Source organism: Triticum urartu, chromosome 5A (assembly GCF_056163025.1).
Source record: "Triticum urartu cultivar PI428250 chromosome 5A, HENAU_Tu73, whole genome shotgun sequence".
In the NCBI taxonomy this organism is placed as follows: Eukaryota; Viridiplantae; Streptophyta; class Magnoliopsida; order Poales; family Poaceae; genus Triticum; species Triticum urartu.
Genome location: NC_141877.1, coordinates 158,416,177 through 158,438,575, shown reverse-complemented (window position 1 = coordinate 158,438,575; position 22,399 = coordinate 158,416,177).

Sequence of the window (22,399 nt, the reverse complement as noted above, 5' to 3'; positions counted from 1 at the left end):
CAAGACATGAGCCGCGTGGGGGGTCCGGATCGGAACTCGGGGGCTGCGATCCATTTCGGATCGTGTGGCTCGGTGATGTAAAACCACCTGGCTTGCCACCCCTTTAGGGTCTCTACGAAGGAGCCCTCGAAGCACAGGACGTTGGCAATCTTGCCCGCCATGGCGCCTCCGCACTCCGCCTGGTTGCCGCGCACCACCTTGGGCTTGACATTGAAGGTCTTGAGCTAGAGGCCGAAATGGGGGCGGACGCGGAGGAAAGCCTCGCACACGACGATAAACGCCGAGATGTTGAGGATGAAGTTCGGGGCCAGATCATGGAAATCCAGGCCGTAGTAGAACATGAGCCCCCGGACGAATGGGTGAAGTGGAAAACCCAGTCCGCGGAGGAAGTGGGGAAGGAATACTACCCTCTCGTGGGGCCTTGGGGTGGGGAGGAGCTGCCCCTTCTCGGGAAGCCGGTGCTCGATGTCTTTGGACAAGTATCCGGCCTTCCTAAGCTTTTTGACGTCGCCCTCCGTGACGGAGGAGACCTTCCACTTGCCTCCCGCTCTGGACATTGCTGGAGAAGGTTGAGGTGGGAAGTGCGGGCTTGGGCGCTGGAGCTCGAGTGCACAGGAGATGGATAGGAAAAGGAGGAAGAAGGCGTAGGTAAGAAGGTGGATCCTTATCCCCTTATATGGGCGGATGCGGTTGTGCGTCCCCACCAGCCTAGTAAAACTCGCTTGTCTCCCAAGCGCCGTGACAAATGGCGCGGTTGGGTTACCCACGTCCGTATTGATGAGAATCCCGTAAAAAGGGCACACGATCTCTGCTTGGACAATACGTGCCAAGGAAACCGCATCGCAAAACATGCTGAGGTGGAAAAGTAAAAACGATTCGAGTAAAGGACTTGGCCATAGTGTGATGACGCACTGCGGAATACATCGGCAGATTTGATTTGTGTCAATATTATTCTCTCTATGGCAATATGTGGAAACTTATTTTGCAGAGCCGGACACTACTCTTGGTGTTTACAATCTTCTACGAAGGACTTGGAGGAGGAACCCACCTTGCAATGTTGAAGACAATTTGTGTGCCGGACTCGTCGTCATTGAAGCCTGGTTCAGGGGCTACTAAGGGAGTCCTGGATTAGGGGGTGTTTGGGTAGCCGGACTATACCTTCAGCCAGACTCCTGGACTATGAAGATACAAGATTGAAGACTTCGTCCCGTGTCCGGATGGGACTTTCCTTGGCGTGGAAGGCAAGCTTGGCGATGCGGATATTCAAGATCTCCTACCATTGTAACCGACTTTATGTAACCCTAACCCTATCCGGTGTCTATATAAACCGGAGGGTTCTAGTCCGTAGGAAAAAAACTCCATACACAACAATCATACCATAGGCTAGCTTCTAGGGTTTAGCCTCCTTGATCTCGTGGTAGATCTACTCTTGTACTACCCATATCATCAATATTAATCAAGCAGGAGTAGGGTATTACCTCCATCGAGAGGGCCCGAACCTGGGTAAAAAACATCGTGTCCCTTGTCTCCTGTTACCATCCGGCCTTGACGCACAGTTCGGGACCCCCTACCCGAGATCCGCCGGTTTTGACACCGACAATGACTCTGATTGTAATTCCAAACCCAGCTACAAAACACTTGCTAAAATTGCAACTGAACAACAGAAAGTTATGGAACATATTCAAAAACTATTAGACAAAAGCGATGACCTGTTGGACGCTGAAATGACTCGATCTCAGTCCTTAATTGAAGACATAAATAATCTTCATATTAAGTATGAGGAACTGCACAGTCGTCATGAAACGCTCTGAACAACTCATGAAAAGCTTTCCTACGATTATCTTCAAAGGAAGCAAGAACTTGAGAAATTGAGAGCGGCTCATGAAGATCTTCAAAAGGAAAACGAGTCACTTCGCGCCGAATAGACCAGTCCTGCTCAGGAAGGATTTGAACCACCATGTCTTAAATGCCTTGAGCGTGATAACTCTACTTCTGTTCCTGGATGTTCTACTGCTGCTACTAATGCAATATCTTCAATTATTGATGTGGTAACTAACCACTCAGCTGAGGATGCCACTGCTATTGCTGATGAAAATGCTAGGTTGGAGACATTGCTTGAAACAGGGATGTACAAAAGTCTCAAAGGGCATCAGACACTATGTGCCGTCCTCAAAAGGCAGATCTTGAACCGAAACTCTAGGAAAGAGGGTGTTGGGTTCGAAAGGAAAATGAATGCTGATGGCTCTTCCTAGAAACCTGAGCAGTACCCCAAAACCACATGGGTTGCTGCAAAGGAACCTTGAGTGGATCCATCCACCCTATCTGGCTTCACTTGTGCTAATCCCATTGTCATTGTTGAATCCCTTGATGCAAACTATAAACTATTCAAGAATCAGAATGGTGAAGTATTTTCCAGGTATATTGGTACTAACTGCAGGAATGGGCCACCTATGAAGAAAGTCTGGGTGCCGAAAAAGGTCTGGAGAATCTTCCTCTGAATGTCGTCATGACACCACAAGTGAAGAAGACAAACCCCAGACCACAGGCTTCATATGGTCCATAGGCTTCATACAGATAGAGGACTCACCTGAGTCGCACTAACACAAATGTTTTGCAGGGAACCCATACTCAGGCCTATGAATATGAGCGCGCTTCATCAAACCGCCATGTTCATAAGACCCAGAACTACTCTGCTTATTCTTATGAGTACTGTTGTCCACCTGCAAGACTATTTGCTAGGGCTCCAAAGCCAAATTTCTCAGATGCTGCACTTAGACTCATTGCTTCGAAGCCACCCTTGAAGATGTGGGTGGCTAAGAAAGCTTAACTCTCTTTTACAGGGAAAGGTCTCTAGCCGAAAATCAAATGCGTCTAAAAAGTTATTGCTAGGGACCTTAAACATCTTGTAGGGCGCAAGATCAAATGCCCAAATGGTCTTATTATGTATTTTGTTTCTGAGTCGCTTGCTACTTGCCCTATGAGTCCTAACCTCGATCTAAGCTTTCATAATCTACTTGCTCATCAAATGTTTATGCTTCACAATTCTCTTCATGAAGCCTATCCCCCTAACTGCACTGTAGGGTATGACACCAGCTGCTTCAGAATGGATTATTGATAGTGGATGTACTAATCACATGACTGGCAAGCGAAGTCTTCTCATGGACTCAACTCTACGTCCATCTGACAAAAGTCACATCACATTTGCTGATACTGGTAAAAGCAAGGTATTGGGTCTAGGTAGAGTTGTAATCTCAAAGGATCAGCACATGGATAAAGTGATGCTTGTTGAATCCCTTGGTTTCAACTTAATGTCCGTCTCAATGCTTTGCGATTTGAACATGATTGTGATATTTGGAAAATATCGTTGCCTAGTTCTAATGGAATCTGACAAGTCTCTAGTCTTTGAAGGGTATCAGAAAGATGATTTGTACATGGTAGATTTCTCAGCAGGACCACAGCTCGCCATATGTCTTCTTGCAAAAGCTTCAGAATGTTGGCTCTGGCATCGGAGGCTAGGGCATGAGGAATTTGCACACTCTTGCAAAGAAGAAGCATATCATAGGCATCAAGGGCGTGAAGTTCAAGAAGGATCATGTATGCGGTGCCTGCGAAGCTGGAAAGATGACGAGGGCCAAGCATCCCTCAAAGACAATCATGACAACGACTCAACCCTTCGAACTGCTACACATGGACCTCTTTGGCCCTACTCACTACTCAACCCTTACTACTACTGCTTGTCTCTATGGCTTCGTCATTGTTGATGATTATTCAAGATATACATGGGTGCATATAATCCTCTACAAGACTGAAGTGCGGGATGTCTTTAGACGCTTCGCCAATCGAGCCATGAACAACTATTGTGTCAAGATCAAGCACATCCGAAGTGACAACGGCACAGAATTCAAGAACACCGGCCTCGACACTTATCTTGATACATTGGGCATCACTCATGAGTTATCAGCCCCGTACACGCCGTAGCAGAATGGCATCGTGGAACACAAGAATAGAACACTCATTGAGATGGCTCGGACGATGCTCTATGAATACAAGACACCAAGAAAGTTCTGGCCTGAATCTATTGATACTGCATGCCATGACATCAACCGTGTTTATCTTCAGAAGCTTCTGAAGAAAACATCCTATGAACTCCTCACTGGTAAGAAGCTAAACGTCAGTTACTTTAGAGTATTTGGTGCCAGGTGCTGGATCAAGGATCCTCATCACACTTCAAAATTTGCACCGAAAGCACATGAAGGTTTTATGCTTGGTTACGGAAAGGATCCGCACTCCTACAGAGTCTTCAACCTCTTTCACTATAAAGTGATTGAAACTGTGGATGTGCGGTTCGATGAGACTAGCAGCTCACAAAGAGAGCACCTGCCAAATGTGCTAGATGAAATTCCACCCAGTGAATCCATCAAGCTTATGGGAACTGGAGAAATCATACCATCTAAAGTACAGCCTGAGGAGGAACTTATCATCTCTGCACCTGATCAACCTGAAGACAATCCTTCAAACGATGACAATGATCAGCAAGAGCAAAATCTTCGTCCAGTTCATCCTCGTGTTGCAAATGAAGTACAGGTTGAGAAGATAAACGATAGCATCAATGCACCTGGTCCACTCACTCGATCAAGGGCAACACAACTAGCAAATTTCCGTGGACACTTTGCATTCGTCTCAATATCTGAACCCCAGAAATTTGATGAAGCCTTCATGGAACCTGAATGGATTCAAGCTATGCAAGAAGACCTTCAACAATTTGAGCTGAATAATGTATGGGAACTGGTCAAGCGTCCTGATCCTCGTAAACACAATATCATAGGCACTAAATGGATATATCGCAACAAGCAAGATGAGCATGGTCAAGTTGTCAGAAACAAGGCTCGTCTCGTTGCTCAAGGATACACTCAAGTTGAAGGAATTGACTTCGATGAAACATTTGCTCCTGTGGCTAGGCTTGAAGCTATACGCATACTGCTAGCCTATGCAAATCATCATAACATCCTTCTGTATCAAATGGATGTGAAGAGTGCTTTTCTCAATGGCAATATTGAAGAAGAAGTGTATGTTGCACAACCGCCTGGCTTTGAAGATCCAAAACATCCCGACATGGTTTATAAGCACAACAAGGCATTGTATGGCCTCAAACAAGCCCCTCGTGCTTGGTATGACACACTCAAAGACTTCCTGAAGAGCAAAGGCTTCAAACCTGGTTCCCTGGATCCCACTCTCTTCACGAAGACATATGATGGTGAACTGTTTGTGTGCCAAATATATGTGGATGACATTATCTTCGGCTGCACTAATCAGAAATACAGTGATGAGTTTGGATACATGATGCAAGAGCAATATCAGATGTCCATGATGGGTGAGCTAAAGTTCTTCCTTGGTCTTCAAATAAGGCAACAACGCAACGGCATCTTCATATCTTAAGAGAAATACCTCAAAGATTGCCTGAAGATGTTTGGAACGCAAGACTGCAAGGGTTACATGACGCCAATGCCTACCAAGAGTCATCTAGATTCTGACGCCAATGGTAAAGAGTTCGATCAAAAGGTATACCGCTCCATGATTGGTTCTTTCCTTTATTTATGTGCATCTAGGCCAGATATCATGCTTAGTGTTTGCATGTGTGCCCGATTCCAAGCGGCACCAAAGGAATCGCATCACTTAGCTGTGAAGCGAATTCTTCGATATTTGGCTTACACCCCAACACTAGGATTATGGTATCCAAAGGGCTCAGAGTTTGATCTAGTTGGATTCTTGGATACTGATTATGTTGGTGGCAAGGTGGATCGCAAGTCTACATCAGGCACATGTCACTTTCTGGGACGATCACTTGTGTGTTGCTCTTCAAAGAAGCAGAACTGTGTATCTCTCTCCACTACTGAATCTGAATACATTGCTGCTGGATCTTGCTGCACTCAGCTCCTCTAGATGAAGCAAACAATCATAGACTATGGCATTCATCTAAAGCAAGTTCCACTCTACTGCGACAATGAAAGCGCCATCAAGATCACCAACAACCCAGTTCAACACTCGAAGACAAAGCACATTCAGATCCGTCATCACTTTCTTAGAGATCGTGTCATGAAGGAAGATATTGATATCATTCACGTCAGCACTGAAGAGCAACTGGCAGATATCTTCACAAAGCCCTTGGATGAGAAAAGGTTTTTCAAGTTGCGGTGTGAGCTAAATATCTTGGAATCCTCAAATGTCCTGTGATCATGGACACATCCTAACACTTATGCATGTTGATGACTTAGATGTGCAAACACATGAAGTAACGTATATCTTCAACTAATGAAGACTTACACTCTAAGTGTGAATACATTAACGCGGAACTTGACTTCGGAGCGCCACGATAATTGTGTGCCGTGTCTGGGTCTAATACTTCCTATACGGTGGGTAACACCACCACCAAACTTTTGTTTGTAATACTTTCTGTTGGCGCTACAGTTGCAAAGTCTTCGCATTTTATTTGTCTTTAATGATAACATGGCTTCATGTTTATCTTCAATATATTGTTTTGGTTTCTGTCCTCTACAGCACTCACTTATAGCTATGTCTTCTAGTGGAATATTTTGAACTAAGTGAATGTGATCGGACCCTAACCTCTCTATGCTCCCGTCTCAAATCTATCTATCCAAATCATATGCATTCCATTGAAACTGTTGAATGTCTTCTCTGCTACTTGTCAGCAGAAGATACAGAGACAAACATTAATCTGTTTTCAATGCTCAATCCTTTTTACCTAAAATCCGGAAAAGTGGGAACGACCACCCGACAATCTAGGCATACATGGGAACGTGGAACAACCTCCGATGTGTTGCATGATCGCCACGTGTCCTTCAGATTTGAACCGCCAGGGGCACCTGCGTAATAACGCTGTGCCGTCCCTGTCCCTATAAATACACGCCTCAACCCAGTCATTATCTTTTCTTCCACTTCTCTCTCTCGCACAAACCCTAGTGCCACCGCTAGCCCTCGACGACGCCAGTGACGAAGCGCTTAGCTGCCGCGACCTCACCGACGTCGTCCTCACGCCGGCCGCGGAGATCGTCCTCTCCGTCGTCGATGTAGGTGTCCCCCGTCACCAAGTTAGGTCACGGAAGATCGAACTGCTCGGCCTCATCTCCTACTCCGTCTAGCGGTTCCTTGAGTGGTAAATAAATACTCTTTTTACAGTCTTTTTGATCCGATAGATTCATCCTTTCCAACCACAAGTGGTTTCTGTTCCTACAAAATTGGATCTATCCTATTCTGCATCTCATAGCATGCCTAGTATGTTCACTTATGCTTCACAAAGCAGTTAGATTCCTCACTTGTACTTATTCATGGATTCGTACAAATCTGGAACCAACTCTCTACATATGAGTGAATGTCTTAGCACTATGAGGTCAATGTCTTCTAAACTGATTTATCTTCAAAATCTTCTAAGAATGCATATGACCTCTTCCCCTTCCCTCGCATCTCTAATGCTGTCACAGGTACATGTCCGTGGGAGAATCCCTTGGTTCTCATAGTCTGCATTCATTTGCAGAGTTCTTACAACATCACATAAATTCTCCTGAATCCAGTTCCTATCTGACTAGTAGACGGAAGACTTTGACAGTGTTGAAGTCTTTCAGTCTAAACTTCATGGCAACAGAAAAATCAGTCAGGAAGGGTGGCAGACAGCGCCGTGAAAACACTGCTAAGGACCTGCCACCTGATCTATATGAGTTATACAAGTCAGATCCAGAAGAGACCTATGGGGAATGCAAGAACCGAATCCAATGGATTTGAAGACATTGGGCAGACGAATGGTTCAACTACAGATTTGTCACCGATGAATATGCTGAAAAGAATGCCATCAAGGGCCCCTGGGGAGATATCATATACAAAGGTCTTCAGCCCTAGTCGAAGTCCGAAGCTATTGCTCAAGGCTTCTACCCCTGCATGATTTGTGGACCTCAGCCTGCTAATGCCGACCCATCCTCTCTGTTATGGTGTCGTGAAGATAATCTCTTCAAGCGCAACTATCAGTTTGCAAAGAACTTGGCCAAGGAAAACAAGAAGTCTTTGGGACTAGACTTAAACCCAGGCCCCTCTGCACCACGTGCTAATGGCACACGCGAAGCTGAACCCAATCTTGTTGGGCCCTTCTACAACTTAGAAGGTCTCATCACTCATATAATGGTTCAAGGGGCAGACGTGGATCAACCTGCAGACGACGCTGATTCTGATGAAGCGCCTGTACCACCGAAGCCTTTGAAGCAAAAGAAACCAAAGGCTTCAAAGCCCTCCACTGCACCTCCTGAAGCCAATGTGCGGTCTAAAGATCTCTCTCGCATATCCAAGTCTGACAAGTTGAAAAAGCCCATGCAACCAACTGGTCAAGCATTGACTCCTGCTGCTGTTTTGAGAAACGAGAATGATGCCATTGATCTATCTAGCGATGACGATCTTGGCGATGACGCTCTTGAGCATTTGATAAAGAGCAAGCAAGAGGCGGAAATCTTCAATGATCTTCCCCTCTTTGATGTGGAGATTCTGTACAAGTTTATTGATGAGTGGTTTGACAGCCCAGACCTCAGTTTTGATGATCTTCAGCTCCCAATTGGCCTCATCGTCTCCTTCCATGGAGCCATTGCTCCTGAGCTGGCTCTTGCCCAGAAGATTGTTGAGCTGAAGCACAAGATTGACTATGAAAAGGCTCTGTTCAAGAAGCACATGGCCAAGCTCAATGCTCAAGACATTCAAAACTTCAAGGTCATGATGCATGAGCTCAAGGAGGCATTCCACAAGAAACGAGAAGAAGCAAAAGGTTCTCGTGAGCGCGTGAAGAATCTAGCTGCGAAATGTGTTCAAGGCTACAATGAAGCTGAAAAGTGCAAGGTTTGGGGCGACCAGGCATCGACCCCAGAATGGCTGCCAAGAAGAAGAAGAAGCCAGCTGTGGCCGAACCAGAAGCATCAAGGCAGGAAGAACCTCACATTGTCTTCCCGGCCAGTATGAGAGGCTCGAAGCCTAAAGTCCCCACAGTGGCTTCGGAGTTCAAGAAAATGAGAGCAGCTGAAGCCGAAGCCAGAAAGCGCAAGACCAAAGCCACCACTAATGATGCTCCACCAACCAAGAAAAGAAAAACCAAGAAGAGAGACCGGGCTGCTTCCATAGAGCCCCTTGTTGTCGAGCCAATTTCCGTTGCTCGTCCTTCCTCTGCACATCAAGAACGTCGTTTGGTAGTTCATGAGCCTGCTTCCACAGAGGCTCCTGAAGCTGAAGAGAATCCAACTGTTGACCCCACCGCAGCTGAAGACATTGGTCATCAAGACAATGTTTAAGATGATGAAGTCCTTCCACAGATCGAGCACAATTTGGTATCATCGCCTGTTCTCACGAACAGTGAACTCACCAGCATTGGTCGTCCATTGACGCCAATTGCTCAGGATGACTCATGGGCTGATCACCCTCAAGAATCCCCTCGTGATGAAGAAACACCAGTTACTCCCCCACCACAGGTCACCACTCCAGTGATTGACAATGTAGACTTTGAGGCCCAACCAACTCCATCTCCACAGGCATCGCCAGCATTTCGCAGGCTTCACAAAGGACCAAGGCCACAGGTCACATTGTCAAGTGTTCCAGAAGGAGAAGAGCGCCAATCCGTTTCAGGCGAAGTCTTTCCTGAAGCCTCTCCTACTGTGAAATCCCTGATTCTTAAGCCAAAATGACTGAAAATATTCCAGCTGCATCAGCCAATGATCAAGAAGAAGAACCAAGAGATGAGGAAAGAGTTTCTACACCTCCGTCCAACCCTGAAGTTGTTCTTGAGGAGAACGTGTCTGACCCTCCAGCTCCTGAAGTGGAGGTTACCAATACTGAGGCTGCCACCAGCAATGAAGCCAATGATGTTGTCATGGCTGAAGCTAATGTGGTGCCAGATGTCGCTCCACCTGAAGCTTATGCTGCACCTGATGCAAATCTGTAGCTTGAAGCCAATGCCTCTGCTCCTATACCACCTCCCAGGCCGCACGCCATCGAGCAAGCATATGATCGTGGTCAGCTTGTTACAGTCCAATGGCCAATTCTGGTTCCTCCGCCTGCTCCCAACCCTCAATTTTCCTATCATGTGGAGCACAGGCCTCAGGTCCAGAAGCCAAAGCCAAGGCTACCACGATTCCTAGGTACTGCAATGTCACCAGGATCGTTTAATGTGAATGGGTTCAAGTCACACAACACATTCTTTGACAGTGACAAGAATCCCTACACAAGGCCAAGAATCTCCTCAGATCGATTCTGGAGTTATTAGCAGCGAAGCTATTATTCTTGCATCTTGTACAATCAATGGCGCATCTTCCCACATATGCATCTTGATTGTGAAGCCATTGCTGGACTGACATGCCTTGAAGAAGCCCTTGACTGCTTCCATGATGCGGGTCTGCTCAACTTTGTGACTGCCAAGGAACATTGGAATGAAGAACTTCTGCTTCAATTCTATGCTACCCTTCACATTTGTGGGTACAACAGGGATCCGAAGACTTGGATCCTTGAGTGGATGACGGGCGATGTCCATCATGAAGCTAAAGCCCAAGACATCATTGAGCTTACAGCCCTGCCAACTCCTGGTGAATATTATGAACCAGGTTGTCACCAACACCAGAATGCTTTGGAGAGCATTTTCCAGAAGCCAGAGCCCAACATGATCCAAATGCTGAGCATCATGAAGCCTCTGCCACATGATGCTGAATACCCAACGGAATTCTTTGTCGAAGACCTAGAGTATCTGCCCCACACCATTTACCATATCATCAGGAAGACTCTATGGCCTATCAAAGGACATTCATCTGCAACGAAACTTGAAGGAGCAATGAAGACTTTGGTTTTCTATATCTTCAATGGCTTCAGCTTCAATTCTCAAGACTTCTTCATCAGGCAGTTGGCTGCATCTGGCTCCGACATCTTTGGTCTGAAGTTCTATGCTCCATGGGTAATGTGTCTTATCAAGCTTCACTCTGTTTTCAACTATCAGCCGTCTGCACGCAATCGTCTAGTATTCTTGCCAGAGGTTGATCTGTCTGTTGAAGCTATTTACCCAGAGCCTGCAAAGGATCCAATTTATCTTCACAATGTTGATCATCAAAGCTTCACCCAGCCCATTGAAGGAGTTTAGGCCATCTCTCGTGTTTATCCCTTGGCTGGCAACACACGTGCCCCTCGCGCCCAAACTGAAGCCACTGGAAGCACCATTGCCCAAAGGCCTCGGAAGCGATCTCGTGTTCTCAATGACCAAGAGCTTCTCGTCGCTCTACATCAGAAACGGGATAAGCATCATGACTGGCTTAAGCATCAGATGCAAAGCCTCTTGGTGGACGTCAATTGCATTCGCAATCTTGCCACCAAGAATGCCTTTGTTACACATGAAACCTGTCGGAGGTCCTGGAAGAGTTTGATATTGTTCACTGCTGAAGCAGATTGTCAAGACGATGGCTTCACAGATAGATTCAAGTTTGACTCCACTCCTCTAAGGAATGCTCACTTGCGTCGGACTCCCTCACTTGAAGACTCTGACTATTCTTCCTCAGCTGCGGCGGTGAATCCCAGAGTCATAGATGATCAAGATGATGCCACTTCACCACCTCCACCTTCAGTGCGTGTCGACACTGCACCAAGTTCGTCTGCACCACCGGACCTCAACGACGACCCTGCTGCTTCGTCTACTCCTCATGGGAACGAGTAGGAGCTCTATGTCTTCAAACCTTTCTGGTCATTACTGACAAAAGGGGGAGAAGCATATGAGTTGATAGTCTTCAAGCGGGTCCATATGGGTGGTTGCTTTACTTTTGCTACTTTTTCCAAGTGCTTACAACTCTCGCTTTTGATACATTTGGTTCGTTTTTTTAAGTTGTAACACTTAAACTTGATGGTCGTCTGCTACCTTTTCGACACTATGTGATGCGATGATAAATTCCGCATGTGCGACGATAAATTCCGCACGAATTCATTTTGCAGACGTCCATTTCTCATTATGCATGTCATTATGTTCGATATATCCTTTCATGCATGATGAATTGTCTTCATAAGTAGAAGAGGAGCTCCGCAAGTACAACCTGCCATGTGCATTTGCATTCAAAAGCAAATATTTATATGCACATCTTCAGGGGGAGCCTTTCTGCTACTTACGAATACAATACTTAAATCCTTTACAATTTCACATACTTCTATCCCCCTTGAAAACTTCAACCAGTTTCTCATCAATCACCAAAAAGGGGGAGATTGTAAGTGCATCTAGTGCCACCCCTAGTTGGTTTTGGAGCATTGACGACAAACCTAGTTGAGGGACTAATGTGTTTGTGAGAATTGCAGGATAACACAGGTAGAAGTCCCTCATTGATTTGGTTTTCCTACCGGAGATGACCCCTAAAAATGTATGAAGACATTGAAGATAAAGGTGGTATGTGAAGACACTCACATTGAAGACTATGACAAGAGAAGACATCGCGTGAAGACTATGGAGCGCGAAGACTCAGTTGTTTCGACGTTTCCTTTTCTTCTTTGTTGAGTCATAGGAACCACCGTACTGTTAAGTAGGGTCCAAGTGAACCAGTCAGAATGACTGAACTGATGCTTAACCAAAATCCTATGTCTTCGAGCGAAGACAATGAGAGCAAATCTTATCTAGAGCTGGATGAGTCAGCTTTGCTTGTAGCCCAAGTAAAGTTGCTGTGTGTGTTTGAAATCTGACCGTTGGAACACGTGTCAGTTCCTATGTGACCCAGGGTCATTTTGGACAAATCAGGTCGGGTTGCCTAGTGGCTATAAATAGCCCACCCCCTACACCATAAATTGGTTGGCTGCTCAGAGTTAGTGCACGACTTTTGTCATTTAAGAGCAACCCACCTTGAAGCCTTTGAGAGAGAAATCTTTGCGAGGACAAAGCCCTAAACACCCAGAGCCAAACAGTGTTAGGCATCACTGAAGTCTTCTTGTCTGTGTGACCTGGAGACTTATTACACTTGAGGACTGTGAATTCTCCAGCCGGTTAGGCGTCGCGTTCTAAGCATCCAAGAGTCATTGTGGATTGCCGGTGAACGAAGTCTGTGAAGGTTTGGAAGTCTCCCTTGAAGACTTACCAGAGTGAATGGGCAAGGACTGGGTGTCCTTAGCTCAAGGGGAATAAGGTGAAGACACGGTCTTCTGAGTTAAATCTCAGCCTCCCTAACCAGACGTACAGTTGTCACAGCAACTGGAACTGGTCCAACAAATCATTGTCATCAACGAGCAACTGGTTCTATCCTTTCCACCTCTTTATTTACAGCTGGTCCTTGTGAAGTCATTGCCTGTTTGCATTATCTTTTGTCTTTACTGAGTGACTGCTTGTTCTGATTGGCTTCATACTATCTTCCATCCTGATCTATACTGCCTAGCTGTTATTAGTATTTGTGCGTTCACTTCATTGAATACTTGACTATGGCTTTCCTAGTGTAGTCTACCTTCCGCTGCATGGTAATAGGTTTATCTCTATCGTTTGTCTTCAAAACTTCCATGTTTTGAAGACTTTCATTAAAATCCCCTATTCACCCGCCCCCCTCTAGTCGATCACTAGCACTTTTAGCCCTAGAAGCAATAATAAAGTTGTTATTTTATACTTCCTTATTCATGATAAAGGTATATTATTCATGCTAGAATTGTATTGATCAGAAACGTAAATACATGTGTTAATACATAAACAAACACCGTGTCCCTAGTGAGTCTCCACTTGACTAGCTCGTTGATCAAGGATAGTTAAGGTTTCCTAACCATCGACATGAGTTGTCATTTTATAATAGGATCACATCATTAGGACAATGATGTGATGGACAAGACCCGTTCGTTAGCTTAGCATAATGATCATTCAGTTTTATTGCTATTGCTTTCTTCATGTCAAATACATATTCCTTCGCCTATGAGATTATGCAACTCCCGGATACCAGAGGAATGCCTTATGTGCTATCAAACGTCACAACGTAAGTAGGTGATTATAAAGATGCTCTATAGGTATCTCTGAAGGTGTTTGTTGAGTTGGCATAGATCGAGATTAGGAATTTTCACTCCGATTATCGGAGAGATATCTCTAGGCCCTCTCGGTAATACACATCATAAGATCGCAAGCAGATGACTAAGGATTTAGTCACGGGGTGATGTATTACAGAACAAGTGAAGAGAGTTCCCACTAACGAGATTGAACTAGGTATAGAGATACTGACGATCGAATCTTGGGCAAGTAGCATACCGATGGACAAACGGAATTACGTATGTTGTCATAAGGTTTGGCCGATAAAGATCTTTGTTGAATATGTAGGAGCCAATATGGGCATCCAGGTTTCGCTATTGGTTATTGACCAGAGAGGTGTCTCGATCATGTCTACATAGTTCTCGAACCCGTAGGGTCCACATGCTTAACGTTCGTTGATGATATAGTACTATATGAGTTATGTATGTTGGTGACCGAATGTTGTTCGGAGTCCCAGATGAGATCACGGACATGACGAGGAGCTCCGGAATGGTCTAGAGGTAAAGATTGATATATAGGATGATATGGTTCGACCAAGGGGTAAAGCCCATGGGGTTTTAGGTCAGTGCAAAAGGTGTTTTGCGGAGGCCAGGGGGCAAACGCCGGAGACCCTGGCATCTGGCCCTGGGCCAGACGCCGAGGCCCATGGCGTCTGGGCCAGACGCCAAGGATTGTGACGTCTAGTCCTGGAAGTTCGAGAAGGACTCTTCCTTACGGGCAAAACCGACTTTGAGGAGGCACTTTCTCCAAGTTACGACCCCAGGGATCAACATATAAATAGAGGGGCATAGCTAGCACCCGGGCACATCAAGATACACCAAGCCATGTGCCGGCAACCCCGTCCCTCTAGCTTATCCTCCGTCATAGTTTCCGTTGTGCTTGGCGAAGCCCTGCGGAGATTGTTCTTCACCAACACCGTCACCACACCGTCGTGCTGCCGGAACTCATCTACTACTCCGCCCGTCTTGCTGGATTAAGAAGGCGAGGACGTCATCGAGCTGAATGTGTGCTGAACGCGCAGGTGTCATACGTTCGGTAGTTGATCGGACGGATCCTGAAGGTGTACGACTACATCAGCCACGTTGATAAATGCTTCTGCTTAGCGATCTTCAAGGTTATGAAGATGCTCTCCCCCTCTCGTTTCTATTCATCTCCATGGATAGATCTTGCGTGTGCGTAGAATTTTTTTGTTTTCCATGCAACGTTCACCAACAGTGGCATCCGAGCCAGGTCTATGCCTAGATGATATGCACGAGTAGAACACAAAGAAGTTGTGGGCGGTGATGTTCATATAGCTTGCCACCAACGTCTTATTTTGATTCGGTGGCATTGTGGGATGAAGCACCATGGACTAACCTTAGATGTCCACATACATGAGACCGGTTCCACCGACAGACATGCAACTAGTTTTGCATAAAGGTGGCTGGCGGGTGTCTATTTCTCCTACTTTAGTTGAATCAAAATTGACTGCGGCCGGTCCTTGAAGAAGGTTAAAACAGCAAACTTGATAATTCACCATTGTGGTTTTTGTCGTAGGTAAGAACGGTTCTTGCTAGAAGCCCGTAGCAGCCACGTAAAACCTGCAACAACAAAGTAGAGTACGTCTAACTTGTTTTTGCAGGGCATGTTGTGATGTGATATGGTCAAGACATGATGTGTATACGTGATTATATGAGATGGTCATGTTTTGTAAGTTATCGGCAACCGGTAGGAGCCTTATGGTTGTCTTTTTATTGTATGAAATGCAGACGCCATGTAATTGCTTTACTTTATCACTATGTGTTAGCAATAATTGTAGAAGCAATAGTTGGCGAGACAACTGAGGGAGTCATGGACTAAGGGGTCCTCGGGTGTCCGATCTATTGGATATGAGCCAGACTGATGGACCGTGAAGATACGAAGACCGAAGACCCTACCCGTGTCTGGCCAGGACTCTCCTTGGCGTGGTAGGCAAGCTTGGCGACCAACTATGAAGATTCCTTTCTCTGTAACTGACCTTGTGTAACGCTAGATCCCTCCTGTTTCTATATAAACCGGAGAGCTAGGTCTATAGATACGGATAACCATAGTCATAGTCAGGCTAGACTTTTAGGGTTTAGCCATTACGATCTCGTGGTATATAAACTCTTGTAATACTCATATTCATCAAGATCAATCAAGCAGGAGGTAGGGTATTACCTCCATAGAGAGGGCCTGAACCTGGGTAAACATTGTGTCCCTCGTCTCCTGTTACCATCGATCCTAGACGCACAGCTCGGGACCCCCTACCCAAGATCCGCCGGTTTTGACACTATCGGTGTCAAAACCGGTGGATCTCGGGTAGGGGGTCCTGAACTGTGCGTCAAGGCCGGATGGTAACAGGAGACAAGGGACACGATGTTTTTTACCCAGGTTCGGGCCCTCTCGATGGAGGTAATACCCTACTCCTGCTTGATTAATATTGATGATATGGGTAGTACAAGAGTAGATCTACCACGAGATCAAGGAGGCTAAACCCTAGAAGCTAGCCTACGGTATGATTGTTGTATATGGAGTTGATTGCCTACGGACTACAACCCTCCGGTTTATATAGACACCGGATAGGGTTAGGGTTACACAGAGTCGGTTACAATGGTAGGAGACCTTGAATATCCGCATCACCAAGCTTGCCTTCCACGCCAAGGAAAGTCCCACTGAAGGTATAGTCCGGCTACCCGAACACCCCTAATCCAGGACTCCCTCAGTAGCCCCTGAACCAGGCTTCAAAGACGACGAGTCCGGCGCGCAAATTGTATTCGGCATTGCAAGGCGGGTTCCTCCTCCAAGTCCTTCATAGAAGATTGTAAACACCAAAAGTAGTGTCCGGTTCTGCAAAATAAGCTTCCACATATTGCCATAGAGAGAATAACATTAACACAAACCAAATCTGCTGATGTATTCCGAGAGCGTCATCACACTACAACCAAGTCCTTTACTCGAATCGTTTTTACTTTTCCACATCAGCACGTTTTGCGAGGCGGTTTCCTTGGCACGTCTTGTCAAAGCAGAGATCGTGTACCCCTTTTACGGGATTCTCATCAATACGGATGTGGGTAACCCAATCGCGCCATTTACCACGGCGCTTGGGAGGCAAGCGAGTTTTACTAGGCTGGTGGGGACACACAACCGCATCCGCCCATACAAGGGGATAAGGATCCACCCTTTTTACCTACGCCTTCTTCCTCCTTTTCCTATCCATCTCCTGCGCACTCGAGCTCCAGCGCCCAAGCCCGCACTTCCCACCTCAACCTTCTCCAGCAATGTCCGGAGCGGGAGGCAAGTGGATGGTCTCCTCCGTCACGGAGGGCCATGTCAAAAAGCTAAGGAAGGCCGGATACTTGTCCAAAGACATCGCGCACCGGCTTCCCGAGGAGGGGCAGCTTCTCCCCACCCCAAGGCCCCATGAGAGGGTAGTATTCCTTCCCCACTTCCTCCACGGATTGGGTTTTCCACTCCACCCATTTGTCCGGGGGCTCATGTTTTACTATGTCCTGGATTTCCACGATCTGGCCCCGAACTTCGTTCTCAACATCTCGGCGTTTATCGTCGTGTGCGAGGCTTTCCTCCGCATCCGCCCCCATTTCGGCCTCTGGCTCAAGACCTTCAACGTCAAGCCCAAGGTGGTGTGCGGAAGCCAGGCGAAAGTGCGGAGGCGCCATGGCGGGCTAGATGGCCAATGTCCTATGGCTCGAGGGCTCCTTCGTGGAGACCCTGAAGGGGTGGCAATCGTGGTGGTTTTACATCACCAAGCCGTGCGATCCAAAATGGATCGCAGCCCCCGAGTTCCGATCCGGACCCCCCACGCAGCTTATGTCCTGGAAAGAGACGGGCCTGTCATGGGGCGACGAAAAAGAGGTGACCGGACTGCAGACATGCATCCAGTCCCTGGTGAGCAAGCCGATCAAGCTCGTCAATGTAGTCCAGGTTATGCTCGTCCGCCGGATCCTCCCGTGTCAACAACGGGACTTTAATCTGTGGAAGTTCGACCCGGCGCAGCACCAAACCCTTAACAGGCTCTTCGACACGACGTATGAAGACGTCTGGAAGGTGCTAACCAAAGGCGTCGAGGCTCCCACATCCGCTTCCAAGGACCGCGGATACAGCTCGCAGCGTCACGCTAGCGAGGTAAGCTATTTTCACCTTTTACAGGATGTTAAGTTTTTTCATAGTTTGACTCTATGCGGGATCTAAACTCCCTCACCTTTGACAGGTTTGGCAGGCGCAGTCCGGATCGATTAACTGTCCGGCTCCCTTGCCCGAAGACCCAGCCCCTGCTCTCCTAGTGAAGCTGCTGGTTCCGGCACCTTATGTGGTGCCGGAGAAGAAGGCCAAGAAGAAGAAGGCCACGGGGACTCGAAAGAGTGCCCGTAATGTGGTGATGTCGGACTCGTCATCTGATGAGTCCAAGACGCTCTCCTCCCGTGAGAACGAGGAGGAGGAAGAAGAAAACTCTCCCCTCCAGCGGGGGGAGGAGAGAAGAGGAAGGCCGCCCCAACGGGGGAGGCCGAGGGGTCTAGGAAAAGGAAGTCCCCTCCGCCGGACTACGCCCCCAATGCCGAAGAGGGCAAAGAGGAGTGGCCAAACAGGGCCAAGCATCCGGCGAAATCGTAAGTTCGGATATCAGAATAACTCATGATGTTCCTTTGTTGCATATCTTTCCCTAATGTCGAATGTAATTATGCAGTCCGCCCCAGGCCGAATTCAACGAATCGTCGGGCGGCTCCCTGGACTCATCGGACGTGAACTCAGTTCCGCCCGCTGTCTCCCCCCGCACTGCAGACGACGCTGAAGTGGTGTCGCGTCAAGCTCCGGGGCAGGAGGAGGTGGTCCCAGAGGAGCCGCAAGGCAACCTCCCAGACTCCAGGAGTGAAGGGGATAAAGCCCCCAGGGCTCCAAGTCCGGCCTTGTGCCGGACACCGTGCCGGAATCTTCAACAGTTCCGGACCGCGGTAGGCGAACTCCTTCCAAGAGGAGCAAGCCTTCTGAGCCGGCGGCCTCCGTCCAACCGGAGGTGCCGGACAATCTGCTGGAGGTGCTTGACGGCACCTCCATCGATGAGGAGCACCGTACTATTATGAGTACGGTGATCCAAAAGGTTCGGTCCGCCAAGAGCGGACTGAGTGAAGCTTGCGCTAGCCTTCTAACAGGCTTCGAGGTAAGTAAAAAATATGTAAGAATATAACCGCATAGACAGTAGCCCCTGATGCTCTGTTTGGTGTTTGGAAAGAAAAGCCGAATAGAGGATCTATTAAATTTTGCAGGAGTCTAACAACAAAGAGTCAATATGCGTATGCAGGCTTTGCTGCTAGCCACCGCCTCACTGACTGCGGAGGTGGGTGCCCGGAAACAGGGACTCGAGCGGACCGAGCAAGAGCTCAGCCTTGCCAAGCGGCAGCTCGAGGAGAAAGAAGGTAAGAAATACCTTACAGAAAAAAATGCCTATAAAAAGACGTGATTGCAAAAAATAACAGGAGTGTACTGCTTATTGTAGGGGCCACGACTGAGGTGGCGACCCTCAAGCAGGCGCTATCCGAGATCGAAAAGAAAGCGGCCGCGGAGCGCACCGAGCGAGACAGACTTGGGGCTCGGGTCGGCGAGGTGCAGCAAGAGCTTCATGCTCTCATGAAAAAACATGAGAGTTTGGAGCTTGAGTCAAAGACGCAAGCATCCGAGCTTGCGGCGGCCCTGGAGACTGCCAAGTCTGCCAAGGCCGAAGCCCAAAAGGCCCTCCAAGAGTTGGAGGAGATGAAGAAGATTGCAGCGGGTAAGGCATTCTTTATGCAAAGCAGAAATATAAAAGTAAACTACTTGTTACTTACCCGAATCCGGAGCTCTCCAGGGTCATTCCCAGATCTTCCCCGTAGCGTATCCGACGCCGCCGCATTCTACCGAGCTGAAGAGGGCAGCTCGACGGAGAAGGTGTTCTGGTCTTAGTATGCTGAGGCCGGGCACCCTGTGCCCTTGAGGGACCAGCTAAAACAGCTGGTCGAGCTCCACAAGGAGGCCGAACAGGCCATGAAGGGCTTCATAGTTCGGCTGTGGCCCGGAGAGGCCCTGCCTGGGAGCTACTTCGGGCTGGTGCGGCGGCTGGTGGAGGCCTGTCCAAGGCTCGAGGTCATCAAGCGCTCCGTCTGCATCGAAGGTGCCCATAGGGCCCTTGCCCGTGCAAAGGTGCACTGGGGTAAGCTAGACGGTGAAAAGCTTGTGAGGGACGGGCCGCTGCCGGGGAAGGAGCATCGCAAGCCTGAGAACTACTATAAGGATGTTCTTGCGGGTGCCCGCCTTGTGGCGGATGAATGTACCAAATATGTAATTTTTGAATGAACTCGCTCGTATTTATCCTGTGCGCTGAAAACTTGTTCATATGCGCTAAGCAATGCTTATTGAATTTAAAATATTATTTTCTGTGCAGCCGTTTATCAAAAATTGAGGGATGGCCAGTCGTCGGCTTCTGCCCCCATGCCACTAGTGCTGGGGTGTTCGGGATAAACCTGAGCGCTCTTTTTCCCATGGTTGGGTCCTTCGAGGGAGGTGCTCAGCACAACGAACCAGGCAATCGGACTATAATGCTTGAACACTCTCACTTAGCCATAGAACTTTATAATTTTAAATTTCGGTGAAGCCCCTAGTTCGGAAGACCTAGTTCGGGGCGCTATCCACGCCTTGGCCGGACAAAGCCAGCTCCTCGCTCGAAGCGGCATAAGTCTTTAGGGACTCGAAAAACCTCTCGAACAGCGACCGGTCTCTCGCCTCATCATGACAGTCAGTTTTACCTTTCTCCAATGAGTTGCTTAACCCAGCTGAACCGGGGCACAATCACAGTGGTTCTCCTAGTCCTACCTTAGCCGATATAGCAGAACGTAAGGCACCAAAACATAGGAGCCGGGCAAACCCAACTATTGACCCAAATCATGATTCGGAGCCGATGCATATAGTGCTATAAGTTCGGGGTGCCGCACTTATGAAAGTGTACGGACTTCTCACACCATAATGAGGGGTACTGAAGCCCCTGGCGTGTTTGCCGTACCATGGTGTACGGGTGCGATCATGTCATTTAATAAACATATATATGAAAAGAGGATAATGCAAAAAATAGACAAAAAGCTATGCATTGTTTATAAAGAGGCTATTTATCAAAGCCGAACGATACAAATAGTGTGGTGAGCAAAAGATATTGGACTATTCAGTATGTCCTGACCAGGGGAAGGTCGCGGAATTGTATTTAAAAAAGGTATATCGCTCGTAACAGAGACCACCTGGGAGTTCCATAATGCGGCATGGCTTGTCTGCTTCCCTGGATCTTGCATCGTTTGTGCGGCAGTCGAATTGCCGAACAGGTCGTCCGAAGTATGGAGTCCTGAAAGTAAGAAAAAATTAAAAAAGAATCCGGCAGCCCCTAGTATGTTTTAAGCCGTATTTTGGGTGTGCCGTTATTGTGCCCCTTCCCCTATGCCCATGGTATTTCAAGGGCGTAGTTATGTACGCGAGGTACTGGTTTCGCTATGTCACGAAAGCTGGGGTTGGGGCCGCATTGCTACGCTTGCTCAGAGTGTGCCAGGCGGTCCTGCTGTGGGTTACTCCGGGCACGCTTGGCAGTGTCTGGCTTTTTAATGGCCGGACTGGAGAATTGCCTGAGAAGGCTACTTTGTACCTCCGCTGCGAGAGCCGCTGTATGCTCCTCCGTACGGAGGGAGCGTTCGGTGTTTCCGTTGACCGTAATTACTCCTCGAGGGCCTGGCATCTTGAGCTTGAGATATGCATAGTGCGGCACCGCATTGAACTTTGCGAATGCGGTTCGTTCGAGCAGGGCGTGATAGCCACTGCGAAACGGGACTATATCGTAGATTAACTCTTCACTTCGGAAATTGTCCGGGGATCCGAAGACCACGTCAAGTGTTACTGAGCCTGTACAGTTGGCTTCTACACCTGGTATAAAGCCTTAAAGGTCGTTCTTGTGGGGTTAATCCTTGAGGGATCTATGCCCATTTTCCGCACTATATCCTGATAAAGCAGGTTCAGGCTACTGCCGCCGTCCATGAGGACTCTTGTGAGATGAAATCCGTCGATGATTGGGTCGAGAACCAATGCGGCGAAGCCGCCATGACGGATGCTAGTGGGATGGTCCCTTCGATCAAAAGTGATCGGGCAGGAGGACCATGGGTTGAACTTTGGGGCGACTGGCTCCATCGCGTATACGTCCCGTAGTGCATGCTTCCGCTCCTGCTTGGGAATGTGGGTTGCGTATATCATGTTCACCGTCCGCACTTGTGGGGGAAAGCCCTTCTGTCCATTGTTGTTCGGCGGCTTGGGCTCCTCGTCGTCGCTGTGCAGCCCCTTGTC